The sequence below is a fragment of the Diceros bicornis genome, chromosome 27 (genome assembly GCF_020826845.1).
Source record: "Diceros bicornis minor isolate mBicDic1 chromosome 27, mDicBic1.mat.cur, whole genome shotgun sequence".
Taxonomy (NCBI): domain Eukaryota; kingdom Metazoa; phylum Chordata; class Mammalia; order Perissodactyla; family Rhinocerotidae; genus Diceros; species Diceros bicornis.
The window spans coordinates 12,487,765-12,507,448 of record NC_080766.1 but is presented as its reverse complement, the minus strand read 5'-3'; the positions used below and the strand labels follow the sequence as shown (position 1 = coordinate 12,507,448).

General features: G+C 39.8%; 1 long non-coding RNA gene across 1 annotated transcript; it reads right to left on the bottom strand.

Moving 5' to 3' along the window:
• Positions 1 to 999: 999 nt before the first annotated feature.
• On the bottom strand, positions 1,000 to 16,163 carry LOC131423114 (uncharacterized). The gene is made up of 3 exons (XR_009224244.1): positions 15,898 to 16,163; positions 4,516 to 4,588; positions 1,000 to 3,388 (listed from the first exon to the last, which is right to left on the bottom strand). It is a non-coding gene; the product is annotated as an uncharacterized LOC131423114 (long non-coding RNA).
• Positions 16,164 to 19,684: the final 3,521 nt, after the last annotated feature.

The following is a 19,684-nucleotide window of genomic DNA, read 5'->3' as shown; positions in this document are numbered from 1 at the left end:
TTGCATGTCTGAAAGCCATATCCATATTCTAAACATTGATCAATAGTAATTTATCAAAAACATTCAATCATTGTGGTAGGTGACAAAGGGTATACAAAAGAAGTATAAAACAATGTCCTCTACCAAAATAGAAAGACAAAAGTTACAGGATATGATTACTGACATGAAAGACTCATTTTGTAAGAATTTGTCATTAGATGTAAAATTATATTTTAGTTCTTTAAGGATAGGAAAGTCCACAGCTAGTGAGCAGCTGTGGAAGCCTTCATTTACTTATTTATCAAGTATCACTCAGGTTTTAACTGTTTCGGTTTTTTCCTGGGTTGAGAGTTAACAACATAGAACTCCAACCTCTATAAAGAAGGTAAAACAGAGCAGTGATGAACATTGCAGAGTGAAAAAACAAGAAGGCATAGAGTGGACATGAACATGGTGTGATTTCAGGATGCTCTGGTAAGTGCTGGAGGTCACAAGGAAATACAAGTGGCTGGGCATAATGATGCCAGATTTTAGAAGAGTTCAAGAGCCAGACAATGCAGTAAGAAATAGAATAAGAAATGTTACCTTAGACAAGGAAAAACTATTTTGGATCAATTCTTATTACATTATTAAAGGTAATGAATGACTCTAATGTTTAGGTACTTGAAATCCAGTTCACAGTGATCAGGACTTTTTTTTTTTTGGCTGTGGAAGATTTGCCCTGGGTTAACATCTGCCACCAATCTTCCTCTTTTTGTATGTGAGGCCGCTGCCACAGCATGGCCACTGACAGATGAGTGGTGTAGGTCTGTGCCCAGAAACCGACCCTTGCCTGCCAAAGTGGAGCATACCGAATGTAACCACTAGGCCACTGGGGCTGGCCCTGAGACTTTTATTTCAACAGCATTGGTTGAATAATTTTTTGTTTTGAGAAACATGAAAAAGGGGTACATAATTTTATGATAATCTAAAAAGATTTAGCATATGCAGGACAACAGCTTAAAAAGACTTGAGGCAATTTCTATTTTCCAGCAACTGAATATTTTTATTAAAGATTGTAACCAGTAGTACAGAACTACTGTTACACTCCAAGTTCTTATTTATGGATTTACTTTTCCCCCAAAGGAAACTCTCATAAATGAAATAAATCACACAACAGTTATTGACAATATTTCAGAGATTTTCTCTTTCTAGGTACCAATTTTAGTCTCTTGCTGCAAACTTTTCTATATAACCTATGGAGGTATCCTTAAAGAAGTCTGACACTGCCCTATTCCATCTCTAACAACCACAACATTCACCCTTCTAGTTTAAGCCTAAAATGTGCAAATAAAATCTATGGATAAAAGAGAAAATTTCCCCCTGCCTAAAAATCACAACCTATTTGGCTAGAAATCTAGTGCCTTGACTTAATCCATTAAAATCTATGTTTCCTTTGAAAATGCAAATATTTCCTGGATTGGTCATACTCTGAGGCATCATTAATTTCTATCTGAATTACCAGTTAAGATCTCAGCAGGTATTAATTAGCAACCAAAAACAAAAACAGGTCTCAAAATAAGTGCTGGGGTTGTGAGAAGGTTCTTAGAGAAGAGGAGGGCATTCTACAAAAAATAAAATAGTTTATTGAAAGAGTGAGAATTATCGCATAGTGCACATTTCATAAATTTGATGAGGCATGCTACAGACTCTAACCCAAATATGTTGTCCTTCAGATCTCTACAAGAAATTATTTTCCTCATTCTCTTATTCAGGTGATTCTTAATCTAATAGTCACCATTATTATAAAGTTCTGCTTTAAAATGTTCTGGACGGTCATAGATTTTCCATTTCTGAGGAAGGGGCCAAGTGAGGTAGGAAGAGGGGGGCAATGGACGACATTGGCTAGGACGGTGATAAGTCAATTATAAATTGGGCTGAATCAGACTACGGGTCATCTGAGTAGCAAGAAGCAAACACCTACTGGAAGGCAGCATAGATAAATACTAAACTTTTCAAGATGTGGTAACTGGAAAACGTTCGTCTTCACATTCATAGTGGTATAAATAAGGCAGTAGTTAGATGAGGCTAAATGAAGATCTGAGGAGATGAAGAACTGATTTGAAATAAGGCAAACCAGGACCAGGCTATCATTCCCAGAAGTAGTTTCTGAATAACTGGAGGTCCCAGGGACCTGCCCAGGGCAGTAGGTGTTGGCTGAACAGGGAGGGGAAGGGCAAATTGGGTTAAAGACATGACATAAGATCAGCAGAAAGAATATCACACTAAGAGAAAGGAGACAAAAAGCCTGGTTTTCTCTTTCTTTTTTTTTCTGATCAGCCTCATGACCTTAGGCAAGTTATTGAATAGTCACACAGACCCCAGTTGACATTCCACACTTATGGGGCCGGGAATATTTTGGGCACTGGGGATGCAAAAATAAATAAGGCATAAACATACTAATATGGCACACGCCTGAAGGAAGAGGATATTGTGAATTCCCTTTATGTAATTTTGTTAGAGGTGCGATAAAAGAATTCTTTACTACTGGTTTCTATATCTTTGGTTTGTTTTATTTGTGTGGAAAAACCACCTCAATAAATTGGGAAAGTTTTTATTTGCTTGCAGAGAATCTAAAGAAAGTGTACGTATGTGTATACCATTGGAATTTTTTTCTATAGTTCTTATTTTTCAAAAACTAGTGTATTCAACTTCATGACTGAGCAACATATCCAGATCATTTCCTAACAGGAACTACGGTACATTATAGGGACTGAGAACCACATCCTAATTTCCATTTTGAGGTTTACTTGATTTGGTATTTTTGTCAAAGTGAGAATATGCCTTATGTTAGGCAAAATTTACAATGGAACTTTTTTCCCCTAGATTATATTACAAAAACTCCATTCTTTATTTGATTTATGAACAAAATCCTTGACACTGGCCTCCCTCTGTCTCCTATATGCAATCATCATCAAAGTCTACCATTTTTATTTTCTAAATGTATTCAAATCCATCCACTTCTCTTCAGGCTAAGTGACCATCAACCACAGCTTTGGCTTGCTTTCTCATTTCCTCACATTTGCTCTAAGCCCTCCTAATCCATTCCCCAAATAGCAAGCAGATCTGCTAACAATGCGATGTGATCATCTCATGCTAGTGCTTAAAATCTTTCTGTAGCTTCCTTTTCCTATTTTTAAATATACATAAATGTATATACACACATCCATCCCTCCACACACACATTCACGTGTGTGTATAATGGCCTGTCATCTGCCGATTCCTCTAACCCTTTCTCCTTCCATCGGTGTGGTCTTCTATCAGTTCCCCCAGAGCCCAATATTCCGTTTGACTCTAGATCTTCTCTTAGGCGAATTTCTTCTTGATATGTCTTCCCTCCCATTTGTCACTAAACGAATTCCTCTTCATCCTGCAAGATTTAGAATAAATATCACTTCCTCAAGAACCTTTCCTATCATGCCAAAGTGTATTAGGTTTCTCTCTCTTTATATAGCATAATCCTTCTCTATACATTTACTATATGGAGCTATCAAAATTGACAATTATGATTCATTACTAAGCGAATTAATACACTATTTCTGTAGAAAGACAACTTCAAAAAAAATTATACAAAACAAACCATTGGAGCTACACTTTAATGTTTTGAGGGTCTGGGTTCCCTTGGACAAGGGAAGATTTAACATCATTTTATGTGTCACAAATGCCTAACCTTTAAAACATCTCCATGCTGGCCTTGGTTCCTGAGACCTGTGCCTTTTGTAGGCATTTCAATGGATCTGTTCACTGGAGAAGGAAACGGAGCTTTCATGCTTCAATTATGACACCAGGGAGTGGCCAGATGCCTAAAATATTTTTTGTATTAAGTCTTTTCCATTGGATCTTATGCTCTGTGAGGGTAAGAATTATGCCTGATTATATTCCTAGTCGCAGGTACTATGCCTCATGTACACTAAGAATTCAACAAATGTTATAAGTGGATAAACAGAACTTATTATTCTAATATTGTTTCTGCCTAAACTTTTTATCCTATTTCCATCCCTGGATTTACCTTAGTTAATCCTTGAAGTATTTAGACACATATTTACCATTCTTATAATGACTATATTTGCTTCAGTGAATAACATATGCATGTACAGATTAGAAGTCAGAAAGTTTATGTATCCAACAGTGTTTTAAATTCCACCGTTCTAATATACTTTGAAACCACTAACATTTTTTAACTCAATAACTTCTAATTAGTTTTTTGAAAGACAAAAGAGAAATTGAGGGGTAATTGAATTTATCCAATTTAAGTATTCACATCTCGAGAGAGAGAGAGAGCAGGAGCAAGTATGAGAAAGAAAATCAGAATCAAAACATTAAGAGCGAGAAGGATGACACTACCAATTTTTTCATACAAAACATTTTATGGCATAAATCTATTTTCACACAATATGTTCAATAGTTCTCATTCCAAACTAAAGCACATTAACTTTTAATCATACATAAAATGTCAGTTCTTAGCCAGAGAACGGAGAAATTCTTTACAAAACTTACCCTGATAAATTAAAGCCTGATGTTAGCTCTGCCAAATTCTCTAGTAGAATTACTTTAATGAATTTCAGCATAACTGAAAAAAAAGAAATTGCAGTTCAAAAAATTGGTAAAAGAAGTTTCAGTTTGAGTTTTTTCTTCTGTGACTTACTTTTAAAAAGAAAGAAGTGGGAGAGGGAGTCTATAAAATGCACTGCTTTGCAAACTGAAGCTTGTACACACATTCAAATATACCTGTATTCAAAAATGTACTTGTATTCAAATATATATGATAGATGAAGGTAAAATGGATTTTAAGATACATTGTAAAATGTTATTTTTTTCTCTCCTATGATGTCTTCTATTTTAAACAAGAATATTATTAAAAATTAAAAATGTTATATGCAACAAAATTAAAAGTGTACAATTTCTGAAAAGAGGCAATACAATGCTGTCTTTACTAAGAAGCTGACAAGAAAGTAGAGAGTAAGACATTTGCCTTGTATTTAGCAAGAGTTTACTACTAATTCTTTTTAAAAGGCTATTTATGCAAATAGATTTGAAGAATTAAAAATTGATCAAGAAAAATAATTAGAATCGTAAAATAGTGTTCATGGAAAATAACCATTAAAACCAGAACTGTTGCTGTTGTATAGTAAATAGAACAGTTTGCAAATTGGTAATTTAATTTTTTAACAATCTTAATTTGTGTGAGATGCAAATACCACCACAACCATTTTATCATTGTGGGTTTAACACCAACACGTGAGGGAACACTTGGCCCTCTTTGACCAAATTGTTCTTCTCTTTCTTGTCTTCTTTAAAATTACAGTGCTTCATTATAGTCCAGGTAGCCCTTTCTCTGAAGCTTTTCTTTCTGAACACCTCACCTAAACCCCAGGCCTCAAATCCCAGGCCCACTTATGCATAATGAGCTGCCTTCCCCCCTGAGCGCCCACGACACTGTGCTATCACAGCCCTCGCTCGTATTATGTTTGCATGAGCCCTTTTCTTCTATAGCCCCACAAGCCATCAGTCAGGAATTTGTTTTATGTTACCTATGTATTAGCATCTAGCCTAGCACCTATTCCAAAGGAAGCTCTTCAGAAATGTTAAGCACTTTAATTTCTTGTGTAAAATCTAGGCCAAGGAACAGTTTATACATTTACAGTTAAGAAAATCTAAATTTGTGTCCTATAGACTATTGCTTTTAAAGTATTTCATTATGCAAGTTCCGTTTTGAATATATGGTATAGATTATGTCACTTTGATACCAGGGTGATTTTTAAAATCCACAAGGATGACTCTATATGAGGGACAGCAAAGTCATGTACTAAAAGGAACAAGAAAATCAGTATAATTGAGAGAAAATAAGATAACTGAATTTAACAAGCATGGTATGCAATAAACAGTAGTGGAGACTATGGCCAAATAACATTTGTTTTTGCTATTTTGAAGGAGGTGGCTACTATGCACTTCCAGACCACTGTTGTACAGAAAGAGTGCACTTTTGGATATGCTAATTTTTCATGAGAAACTAGATCTTACAACAACTAGTTTGTATCTCACTCATAACATATTTATAACAAGTCTTCATTTATATTTCTTATGCAACTTCTCAAATTTAGACCAATACTAACGTATCTAAATTGAATGACCCTCTTAAGTGTTCATGCTAAGATATGAAAGATGTGAATATATCCAACATCATACTTCCGTTGAACATTCTCTGACTTTCTACTGCCTATGAGAGAAATCCAGTGTGTCTTATCCTGGGGTTCTCAAGTCTAATGTTGTTCACCTAATTTATGTTTATACATTTCGTTCTACTTCATAATTTGGAGCAATCAGTCAATCAATCAATAACAGAATTGTGCTGTCTTTGTGTTTGAATCTGTAAGCACTCTTAAATGCAATCTGCAAGGGGACTTAAAGAATCTGAGTTTCTTAATGAATTTAAGATTCTACATACTGGATTATGCAACAGTCTGATTTAACACATTCACTGTGTGATTCACAAATTACCTTACCCCAGTCAAACACATTCATTCTGTAGACTAAAAGAGTAAACATACCTTTTACATGTTTCTAGATTGGCTTAGATTCTGAGATCACATGGGTATTTTTGTTTAATAATTGAAAAATCATTCCAAGTAATAATTTTCATTGAATAATTTAGGAAGGACCTTAGGAAGAAGAGAGCCTATTGCTTTTTGTTAATAAAGAGAATAGGAATCAGAATCTTATACATTTAAAGTGAGATGTTTCATCCATATTCAGTCCTTTTTCCTTGGCTTTCATAATCTTTGGAATATAAAGGTTCTACAATTCCCTCTACATGATCTTACTGATAACTCCCAGTGCTCCGATAATTCACAGCATTTGATTTTATAAGATCCTGGTCTTGAAGTCTTAGCATGACCAATAATTTCTACTAATTTTATCCAAAGCCAAATCATATTTTATTCTTAAATTTTCTTTTTATAAGAATGAAAAGCTTTCTCACCATCCTTCAAACATGCCTTGCAGGTACTCATATCCTCATGCTTCTTATTCCTAACTCTAACCTTTCCTTAATTTATACTTGTGAAACACGGAAACTTGTAACATTTTTTAAACGTCTTCCAGGTCATAGTTATCCATTTTCCTGACTTATGCATCATGTTGTATTCCCCTGCTTAGAATTTTTAGCCATTTTTTTCCCACACTTGCTGTCAGTAAGTAGCACAAGAACAAAAGATTTTTCTCTTATATGTGCTATAATTAGCATAGTGCCTTGAATATTGTAATTGGTCAATAATCTTATAGAAAGAAGTACCAATAAAATCTAGGCTAGCAGTATAACTTAGAACACAAAATTTGACTAAGGCTTCCTGTAAATCAAAACACAAATGGAGAATAAATAGTCAGTTATAATGCTTCATTATCTAATAAAAGGAAGTAAATAAATCCATGGGGGGAGGGAAAAGAAACTTTTCCTGGCTCTAAATGTAAAGAGAAATTCATTACGTGAATGTTTTTTGAACAACATAATGGACGTACCTTCAATAGCAGTGTCAGAAGATATTAGACTAACTTTTAAGCTAGTTGTTTCTTATGTCTATCCACAATAAAAACAAGAAGCAAAATGCAGAATCAAATTCTATGAGGGAATCTCAGTGGGATTAAAATTATATTACAGCATAGGTTTGAAGAGTTCTTGTTGTGAGAAACAACCAGTAAACATTTTTTATTTCCCAAAGGGTAAATCTACAGATAGACCAGGAGATGGAAATGCTGGAGAGATAGGTTGGAGGTAGATGATGAAGAAGTAAAGGTATTTTGATTTCACTATGGGGAAAAAAATTAGGATTGTAATGTGGGAGACACATGATTGGGCTTGTATTTTAGAATGACAATTCAGATTGTTTGCACCACGACCTCAAGTTCTTTATATTTATCCTACTGGAATAACCACAGAGATAGATTTCTAAAGGCTTCTATAGAAACAATGCTTGATTGAAAAACAGAATAATTTGTGACCCTCAATTAGTAATTGGTTACATAATGTACTATAAATCCATATTAAGAAATACTCTACAGCACTGCAAAAATAAAGTAGGTTTATGTTTACAGGTAGAGAAATATCTACAAAATATGCTAATAAAAGAAAGAGATTCAGTCTCAGAGTTTTGCCCCAGGATGTAGATTGCTGGAAGCAGAGTCTTTCCCACATTGACAAGAAAGAGCAAGAATAACTTCAAATTCACTTTTTTCCAACCTTCTGGTGACCTGAACTTACAGAATAACCAACTGGCATGACATATAAAGTGAGACAATGGCTGCAGAGAGAGAGAACACGTGTAAGAGTTGAGCTAGAAAATCTGACACACTGGTGAAGACTGAATGTGTGCTGGCAGAGCAGTGTAAAACGCTGGATGTTGCTATATCCTCTTGATGGCTCTTTCTCTATGAACCCTCTGGAGACACAGAAAAGCTTGGAAAGGGCTCAACATCACTCGCTGTGGTGCAGGCTGGGAAAGGAGAGCAGCAGCCATTGGGGACGGACAAGAAACTATGGAGAACTTTCTCCTCTGTCTTCACTACAGAACAGAAGCCATAATATGTGGGGAGAGGGTAACCAGTGCTACTGCCCTTAGGGCTAGGGCATTGGTGAAAACTCATTGCAGAGAGGTGAAGGGAACAGGAGAAAACAAAAAAGAAAAGCAAACAAACACACTAAAAAAGCAACTCACTCCCGGAGGAGGAGCATGATTATACACTGAGCCCACAACCAGTGAGACTAAGTGATAGAGCCATTCTGGAAAATAGTTCGTCAGTGTTTTTTGGGAAGATTTTAAATAATAAATTCAATTTCATCACTAGATTTAGGGCTATTCTGGTTATCCATTTCATCTTGAGTGAGTTGTGGTTTTTTGTGTTTTTTAAGAATTAGTTAATTTATCTTAGTAGACTTTTAATGTCTACTGAGTCTGTAGTAATATCCTATATTTCATTCCTCTATTGATACCGAACCAAGTGGGCTTGCCTCCTGGTGAGTTAAATAAGACTCTACACCAGTGAAAATTGTCTCACAAAGTAAGGTGTATTTGCAGCAAATAGGAGGCCATGAAGAATTGTTTCCAAAGTCATGGCGTTCCCAAACAAAGGAAAGCAGGAACTTTTATTTGGTTGGGGAATGAATATTCAAAAGGGATAGGCAGGTATTCACTTGCACAGGCTCAGTTGGAGAACTTGCTTCCACATAAAGAGGTCTAAGCTCCTCCTGGAGAGATCTTTGCATTAAAAATAAGGCAAAGGTCATGGGCATAGCTCTTGTGGTGAGGCTTGGTCAGTTTCAGGATGGCTGGTGGTTACATCTCCCTTGAGTGCCTCCCTAGGTCAGTTTCAGGATGGCTGGTGGTTACAACCTCCTTAACACACAAAAGGAAAAAAAAAACTTGGAAAAACAGTTAATTGCTTCCAAACCCACCTTTGAGTTTCTCGAGGCACCTAATTGGTGACAAATCCCCCCTCTAGTTTTGTCCTGCTCCTCATTCTTGAGGGGCACAGGTCAAAAGTCCTTCTTCTGTAACTGCTTCCTGCTGAGCATGGGTGTTGTCATAGGGACCAGCAGAGGAGCAGAATTTCCAGCTAATCTCAAATAGGTTTGTGGGTCACCAGAAGCATAGCCCCAAGTTGTTTGTAACAACCACCTGTAATTTCATAGCCTCAATGTTTTTAGGATCTGTGCACACTTGCCCTTCCCCCTGTAGATTCCATCACCTTTTATAGTCTAGATACTGGGTTGCCCACTTCTCTGATGGACCTAGTCCTGCTGCCCAGGAACATGCAACCTCCTTGGAAGCATGCTGTGCCTAAACAGTATGGGGTTGGTTAGGATCCAGGGCAGAGCCTGGGGTGGATAGCCGGTCATTACTTCTCTGAACAAGTAGTCAGGCAGAAAACTCACAGGACTTATATCTGCATAGTTTATAGAGTGATTTTCTTTTCAGGTGAATGGCTTAGATTTAGAAAGCAGAGGAGAAACAACCCAAAAGTTTTAACAACCACCAAGCACACAGTTTGCTTTTAAACTATTACAAAAACAAATTTTAGTGACAGTGAGGTAGCTACAGGTCACCTGCTTACATTTCTTCTTCAAAGTATTTTTCTTAGTACAACTGGCTTGCGTAACACTTGAATGTAGTTGCAAAAAAATAGATTTCTATTTTATAATCTGTAATAACTTAAGAACATTTTATGGAAGCATTTGTCGGGGGAAGAGGGAGAATCTCCCTCCGCCCTTTCCCTTAAGGTTCTTCTGGCTGGCCAAATAATCAACAAGACAGGTTAGCAGGAGAAAATAATACCAAGTTTAATAACATGTATACATGGGAGAAACTCAGAAATGAGCAACTCGTCCCTCTGTCTAAGCTGCTTGCTTAAGTATTGCAGCTAAAGGCGAAGGAACGTGTTGGGGGTGGGTAGTGGCCTGGGACTTCAGAGGGCAGAAGGACAATTCTTTTCAGGGTCATCTATTGATAACTTGGTCAGGGAGAGATAGAGTTTTTTTGATAAAAGGGGCTTGGTGCCCCTCCCATTGTAACATCTATTTTACATTATCTTTATAGCCATCATGATAGAAGATCTGTTCCAGGAATGAGCCACCATGTCAGATCCTTTAGGCAGTTAGTGGGGGAGGTCAAATGTCCTTATTGTCTTCAGCTCGAAATAATCCGCAAACCAGAGTGGTGCTTCCTGGGGCAGCTTGCCCTGAGCACCATCACATTTATAATATTCCTAAGGTTATCTTGTATCATGAGATCTTAGATGTTTGATGAGGTCTAAATTCTGAAGCTTAACCCACATTCTTTACATGCATAAGGTTTCTCACCAGTGTCAATTTTATGGACTACAGAAGTTATTATTGATATAAAAGCTGGCCCATTGTCACTCTGAACTGATCTAGGCAACCCAAAATGGGGTAACAACACTTTTTTACTTTATTAGCCCCTTTCAACCTACAAGGAAAGGCTTCAGTCCTCCCATAAATGTATCCACAAATACCGTACCCTCTAGGGTCCGCGGGCATAATAGTAAAATCAACTTGCCAGTTTTCTGCGGGCAAAGTCCACAAATTTGTGTTGTTTTGGCCAGGGGAGGTACAGGAGGTCTGGTTTGTACATTATTCTTCTGGCAACAAACGCATTGTGCAGTTATTCCCCGGGGTGCTTATGACCTTCGTCAGCCATGGGTATAAGGCTTCTTCTTCATAATGGATAGAATCATGAGCACTCTTGAGGAGCCCCCAAGCTGTTTGTTTGGGGACCCAAATCCTGCCTCGTGGGTTTATCATCCAGCCCTTAACTATTGGGGACCACTGAGAACTCTGTGTTGTGACTTCTCTTACTCCCTCAGTGGAATACACTGGTGTAAACTCATAGAAGGGTAGAATGGGAATTAATGGCAGTTAGAGAAGCTCTCCTGATATAGCCGCCCTTTTTGCAGCTGCCATCTGCCAAGTTATTCCCTTTGATAGCCTCTGATTCCCCCCTTTGATGGCCTCTACAATGGACCACAGCTACTGCCTTGGGGCCCTGTACTGCTTCCAGCAGTTTAAGGATCTCTGGCCCATGTTTAATTTCCTTACTGCTGATATTAAGGAGTCCTCTTTCTTTCCAAATGGCTCCATGAGGATTTATTACAGAGAAAGCATATTTAGAGTCTGCGTATATTGTTATTTTTTCTTTTCCCAATTCCAAAGCTCTCCTTAATACAATTATTTCTGTCTTTTGAGCCGAGGTGCCTGGTGTCAGCCCCTTGGCCTCTATGATTGCATGCAGAGACACTATTGCAGAACCTGCTCTTCTTTGTCCCTTATTCCTGAAACTGCCCCCATCTACAAACCGTATTTCCTCTGCGTTAGGCAATGGTTCACTCTGGAGATCTCTGGCTAGAGTAAACCTGATCAATCACCTCTGGGCGAGCATGGGTAATAGGCCCACTGGAATGAGGGAGTAGGGTAGCTGGGTTTAAGGTATGACAGGGCTTTAAGGAAATCTGATTCTACTCTGGGATAGCCATAGATGTCCTTTAGTCTCTAGCTGGCTAGATACTTGATGTGGGGGGGGGGTTTCCACACCGTCATAGGTTGGCCCATAGTCAGTGTTTTGCTTTCTTGATTAGGAAGCAGGTGGCGGCTACAGCTCTCAAGCATGGGGCCATCCTTTCTCCACGGTGTCTAGCTGCTTTGAGAAACGGGCACCATTCTTTTTAGGGGTCCCAACATTTGGGTTAGCACTCCTATAGTTATTCCCTGTCTTTCATGAGCCCCAAATACTTTGCAGTCTCTTTTTAGATATTTGTGCCTTTCCTTTAGACACTTTATATCTCTTACAGACTAGGTAGTTTAACATATTTAACTCAATTCTGACACTGTCTGCCTGGAGGCAGCATCAGATCCCACAGAGTAAGGATTCAGTCCCACAGGGTTACACTTTGCCTCCCATTTTAGATGACAATTGCAAGTCCAGATTGTCACCTGTGCTTCTGACCAATCAGCCACAGACCAGAGGTTTCCATAATCCTCGCCTTGGGTTTGATTCATTTGATAAAGCGGCTCACAGAACTCAGGAAAACATTTTACTTAGTAGCCAGACGGAAGTGATGCATAGAGCAAAATATGTAGAAAAAGGATGTGGAGCTCCCAGGCCCTCTCTGGATGCTACTCTCCCTGAATTTCCACATGTTCATTAACCCGGAAGCCCTCCAAACTTTACCCTTTTGGGCTTTAATGGGAACTTCATTACACAGGCATAGTTGATTACAGCATTGACTTTTGGTAATTGAACTTAATCTTCAACTCCTCTCCCCACCCTGGGGGTGTGGGGAGGGGGACAGGGCTTAAAGTTCCAACCCCCAAATCACACAATTGGTTTCCCTGACAACCAGCCTCCACCTTTAGGGGCTTTCCAAAGGTAGGACTAAAGTATTTATCATAACAAAGGATGCCCCTATGGCTCTTATGTGAGAAATTACAAAGTTTTTAGGAGCTCTGTGTTAGAAACAAAATGAAGATATCTACTATTATAAACCCAGCACTGTATAGCACTGACAGCAGTAAGCTCTTGAACAAAATTTATATTCCCCTGTTCCCAGCCTTTTACAAATCTATATTCCCCTGTTCCAAAAGCCCATTGATTACAGGAAAGATTTCTCTTTACAGCTTTTGGTTTCAAGGGGTACGGGTTTACCCAGAGCCGGTGATCCATCTCCTTCAATTTTACCTTTACTGGCATGGCACCTGTCCTTGTGCCCATAATTTCGAGTTAACTTGGCTTAAAATATTTAGGGGAATCTCTTCCTTCTTAGGTACCGATGAATCCTGTAATAGGGTCATAAACTTAACTTCCTGACTTTTGGGAACTTGGATCTCTATTTTATCTTGTTCCCAGCTTATGGAAGGCTCTAACTTTAGATAGCATCTCCCTCCCTAGAAGGGGAACAGGGCATTCTGGTACATACAGAAAAGAATGCTCCAGCATATTTTTATCCTATTTCACAGGTCAGGGGCTCCAGAAACCTTTTGGTCTCTCCTTTTCCTGATACCTCTTTTATGTCACACTTTCTTTTTGAAAGCTTTCTGTTTTGGGCATTCAACACTGAGAATATGGCTCCAATATTGAGCAAGAATTTTTAATATATTGTCTTCCTACTGCCAAGGTCACCCAAGGCTCCTAGAGTTAATTGGGGAGCCCCATGGCCCCATCACATCTCATCTGTAGTCAAGGGAAGTTGCCATGGCTCGCTCCTGTTCAATCCCTTCCCCCTATGGGGCTGGTTTGGACAATCCGCCACCAATGCCCTTCCTGTTTGTAGTACACGCACTGATTAGCCCCCAACTTTGTTGGTGGCTTTTTAGTCCTTCAGTGGGGCCCGGGTCTTCCTTCTCTCCTTTGGGTTACCTTGAGTGGACTGGAGGGCCACAGCTAATGGGGAGGCTTACCTTTTATCTCCTTGTCTTCCTTTTCATCCTTGGCTTCATCCCCGTGATTGAACACCCTAGATGCAGCCTCTACTAGTTGAGCAGGGTTAGTGTCAGGACCTATAGCCAACTTCTGGAGTTTTCTACAGATGTCTGGAACACTTTGAGATGTGAAAGAGGTATTGAGAACCACTGTACTGCCCTGGGTTGCAATTAGTATATCACTTGAGGCAGTCCTGCAGCCTCTGAAAAACAGGCAGGTTTTCCTCAGGGCCTTGTTGGACCTCTCTCCGTTTAGACCAGTCAAGGGGTGGCTGGCTTAGTGTTTTCACGGCTTTCTAAAGCAAACCCCAAAAATATCCTCGTTTTTTTATCTTTGGAATCATTGGGATTCTACTCAGGGTCAGTCCCTGGTACAGCCTGTTCACTAAACTTGCGAATGTCTGATCCTGGGTCTTATTCATTATGTTTGTTCCCTAGCCCTTAACAGAACAGATGACTTTTCCTCAGCCATGAGGAGTGTAGTTAACAGGCTTTGAATATCTGTGCAGGTTGGATTATGAGTGGAGAAGATTCCCTTTATCAGGTTTATGAATGCCTCTGGGTCAGCCCTCAATCCTTTAGTGTGTGTCTTCCCATTATACAGATCAGAGGTGGACAAAGGGACATACACATTAATTAATCTCCCCTCACCGTCAGGCACCTGTCTTAGGGGATATACCCCAGGTTCATAACTGGTTTCTAACCTAGTTGTACTATCTGGAAGAGGAGAGTGAAGTGTCTTTGGTTGTTGGAGAGTCCAATTCCCTGTGGAGGGATTGCTCGGGGGGCATAATAAAGGGTTTGGCCCTGTTACAGCCTCTGGAGTCTCTCGGGGCTCACCAGCTGGCCCGAAGCTGGAGTACCTGAGCGAGGTGGACTCTGAGGTGGGCTTCCCTCAGTCCCATGGTTCCTGATTTGGAGAAGCAAATCCTCCTCATTAGAGACATAGTGCCACGAAGCACTGGGCATAAGGGATTTCTTCCCATTTAACATTTAGGGTCCCCTTTTCGGCCCATTTTTCCCCATCTTCCCGTGAATATTACAGCCAGGCTGTCGTCTGTCCTTGGGTCAATGGTAAATACCCGAAGACATTCCAATTCTGGAAGATTCAGCCCAGTGGGCTCTGCTCCAGGATGGAGCCTGTTGCCCCCATTTCCAGCACCTTCTCTTATGATCTGTTTCCAACCTCCCTGGAGCAACCTGTAACTGTTAGTGGTGACGCAGATGCCACAAAGTTGTACCCAGAGGAGGTTTAGCACCCGAATGGCCTGAAACTAGACGCGGGCCATGTAACTATATCCTTAAAAGGAAAATCAAACTGGTGGACGCTGGGTTTCACCCCGCGACCACTGATAGGGAGGGCAAGGAAAAAGGAACCTAGGAGTCCTGAAAAGCCAGACTGTGGAAAACGTCAAGCGTCCTTGACAAAAACACACAGACACAGACAAACAAACAAACAAAAACCGGTTCAGCAACTCCAGAGGGGTTTAACCGCATCCAAGCGGACACCTACTCCCATCACAGGCACAACACAGAGATAGACTCAGGGGGCCTCAAACCCCCACCTCATCACTCCAGATGTGATTTAATCTCCAGAGGGGATTTCACCCCTAGACAGACAGACTTAGTGCACTCTAGGTGAGATTCAATCTCCAGATGGGTTTTGACCGCTGACTAGTCACCAGGGATTGCTCCCGTTTCGCCAGAACTGAGCATCGGCCCTTCTGGAGTGGCCGGGTCATGCAATCCTTCCAGACAGAGGGGACTCTCACTCTCTTGAGCCAGGCTACCTCTGGGTGGGGACTTAAACCCCGAAGCCAGGCCCCAACAGACAGGCTTTGTGAGACAACTTAAGAAACTAACTCTTATAGCCATGCCATGGGGTTGGCGCCACTCACCTCCATGGAGAGATCCTCTGAGCAAAGCGCTTAGTGTGGCGGCTGGGTCTCCTGAGGGGGCAGCAACGTCAAGCCGGCAGCACGGGGACCATGAAGCGGTATGTCCTGTCTGGGTCACCAATTTGATACCAAACCAAGTGGGCTCACGTCCTGATGAGTTAAATAAGACCCTACACCAGTGGAAGTTGTCTCACAAAGTAAAGTGTATTTGCAGCAAATGGGACGCCGCGAGGAATCATGTCCAAAGTCATGGCGTCCCCGAACAAAGGAAAGCAGGGACTTTTATTTGGTAGGGGAACGAATATTCAAAAGGGGGAGGTGGGTATTCGCTTGCACAGGCTCAGCTGGAGAACATACTTCCACATAATGAGGCCTAAGCTCCTCCTGGAGAGAGCTTTGCATTAAAAATAAGACAAAGGTCACGGGGATAGCTCTTGTGGTGAGGCTTGGTCAGTTTCAGGATGGCTGGTAGTTACATCTCCTTAACACACAAAAGGGAAAGAAACAACTAGGAAAAACAGTTAATTGCTTCCAAACCCATCTTTGAGTTTCTCGAGACACCTAATAGGTGACAATATTGTTAATTTATGTTTCCCCCTTTTCTTTTTCCATTTTGCTGGAAGTTCATCTGAAACCAGCAGTTAGCCTTTGATGCTTAGGTAGCTTGTAACTAAAGTTTTTTTTCCCTTTTTGCAAATTACTGATTGTAGCTTTTAGTTGCTTACCCGCCCATTGTTAACTGTGCTGTGTAGGCAATATGCTATCTGACTCCCATTAGTTCCTATAGATAACATCTCCCTGGTGCCTGGGCCACCACAGAAACGGATGTTTGAGCTGTTTTTCAGGAATTAGGACCCCCTTGTCCTGTTCAGGCCAGTTGAGACAACTAACCCAGTAACTGGACCTGCAGGGAAGCCTGATAAGTGACCTTTTGATGTCGAGGCTAAAAACACCCTCAGATCGTGTTAACACCACAATTTTGTGAACATACGTCCTGTGAAGAGGCATGAAGTCTGACTACACCTGTGCAGATCAATTACCTCACCTCTCCTCACCTCCAATCATCCATCTCTACACTTCAGACCACCTCGCCCTGTACTCCATAAATATCCCTGAGCCCCCATTTTTGGGGAGGTGGAGTTGAGACTCCTTCTCCTGTTTCTTCACTTGGCTGCCTTGTGATTAAAACTCTCTCCCTGCTGCAATCTCCTCTCAGTTTTTGGCTTTCTGGGCGATGGGCAAAAACGAACCTGGTTAGGCAACACATCCATTTAATTTATTTTTTTTAAAGAAAAACTTTGTGTCCTTGATTTTCTCTATTGTTTTCCTGTTTTAAATTTCTTTTATTTCTGCTCCCATTTTCATTATTTCCTTTATTCTGCATAGTTAGATTTGTTTTGTTCTTCTTTACTAGTTTTGTAAGGGGGGAGCTTAGATTATTGATTTGAGACCTTTCCTCTATTCTAATATAAGCATTTAATGATATCAAATTTCCTTTAAGTATTGCTTTAGCTGCATCCCATAAATTTTTTTTTTTTTAATGAGGAAGATCAGCCGTGAGCTAACATCCGATGCCAATCCTCCTCTTTTTTGCTGAGGAAGATTGGCCCTGGACTAACATCTGTGCCCATTTTCCTCTACTTTATATGGGACGCCGCTGCGGCATGGCTTGACAAACTGTGTGTTGGTGCGCGCTTGGGATCTGAACCTGTGAACCCTGGGTGGCTGAAGAGGAGCATGTGCACTTAACCGCTGCGCCACTGGGCCGGCCCCAGCATCCCATAAATTTTGATATGTTAAAGTTTTATTTCTTGTTCAGTTCAAAATATTTTCAAATTATCAACAGTGACCTATGAATTGTTTAGAAGAATGTTGTTTTATTTCAAAATGTTTGGAGATGTTCCTGTTATCTTTGTGTTAATTCCATTATGTAAGACAATATCTTTGTATGACTTCAATTTTTAAAAATTTTTAAGTTTGGATTATGATGCAAAAGATGGTCTATCTTGGTGAATATTTCCATATGCAATTGAAAAAAAGTGCATTTTGTTGTTGTTTTGTATTTTTTTAATATTGTATTTTGTATTGTGCTTTTTATATTATGTTATGAGATTCTGGTCCTGTTTAAATCCTGTGGAAGACAATGGTATTTTTGGTTTAGCAGACAATTGACCTAGTTACATTTTGGCCCCAAGTTTCTACCAGACTTCCAAGGGTTATGATTTCAATATTCATTCCATTTTTAAAGTCTTCGTAGTGCTATTCTGATCTGTCCTGCATTTGCCTACCCAATGGCCAGTTTGTAATCAAGGTGATGTTCTGTGACTAGTTCAGTTTTTGCAGTATGTTGTATGCTGTATAATATCAGACCCATTCATGCACGCCTCAGGGCTGAGCCCAGGAGTTTATTAAATAAAACCTTCACGCATCAGTGTCAGGAGCTTCTCCCTTTCCACTGTATCTCTAGTATTTTCTGGCTCCCTGGGGTTCTTCTTTTTCTTCCTTCAGAGAGAAGTAAGGAACTATATTTACCCTTCCCTTCCACGCACTCCTGCACCTGTACCTGCATTCAGGGCTAAGATTCAAGAAGTTAGAAAGGGAGAAAAACAACCAACACGGGTTGGCCCCACAATTTAAGGACCATAACTCGTTCAATCGGAGAAGAAAATACCCCTCCCACAGAGTCAAAGTAACCTGCATGACCTCTACAGCTACTGATCACTGCCAAGAAATCCCTTTCCTGCTCCTGGAAACAGAATTAAAGTAATTACCCTGGAGTTCTCTCTGCCTCTGATGATGGCTGCTACTGGAAGGAAGAAAACCCATTAACTCAATTCCTGTTCAGTGATGCTTTGAATTCTGTTCTTTCTCAATCTGCCTGCTAGTATTTACTTTTCAAGATCCTTAAATGTTGCCTCTTGTGTCTTGTCCAGGTTTTCACCAGTGTTCAGTGGGAAGGAAAAAGGGCAGAGTATATTTACTCTATCTTACCCAGAATTCACCCAAGAAAAATAAAAATTTATGTTCACTGAAATACATATATACACACAGGATACATATACATATATATCTGTCTTAGTCTGCTTGATCTGCTGTAACAAAATACCATAACTAGATGGCTTAAACAAGAGGAATTTATTTTCTCACATTTCTGGATGCTAGGAAGTCCCAGGTCACGGTTCTGGAAGGTTTCAGTTTCTGGTGCGATCTTTCTTCCTAGCTTACAGATGGCTGCCTTCTTGCTGTGTCCTCATGTGGTGGAGAGAGAGAGAGAGAGAAAAAGAGAGAGAGAGATCAATCTTCTTCCTCTTCTAATAAATCCACAGTCCTATTAGATTAGAGCCCTACCCTTATGATTTCACTTAACCTTAATTACCTCCTAAAGCTCTATCTCCATATACTGTCACACTAGGGTTTAGGGCTTCAATATACAAATTTTGGGGAGACATAATTTAGTCTATAGTACACGCATACAAAATACACATATAGATCTATAGATACCTACGTATATATGTTTTATATTATATAAATATATATGTGTGTGTGTCTGTGTATATATATATACAGACACACACACACATACACACCCCTCCTAAGAGTGATTAATATTGACCTTTCGTGGGTTTTTTTGGTTTCTTCACATTTAATATTTTCAGCAATTACTTGCTTGGCAGTTCTTTTATGATGATTTTCCCAAACCATTGGGCTAATATTTTTTTCATATCCTCCCCACTACATTCCTTTTTAAAAATCACAGAAGTTTCCATAAGTAACTGAGGTATGTCAG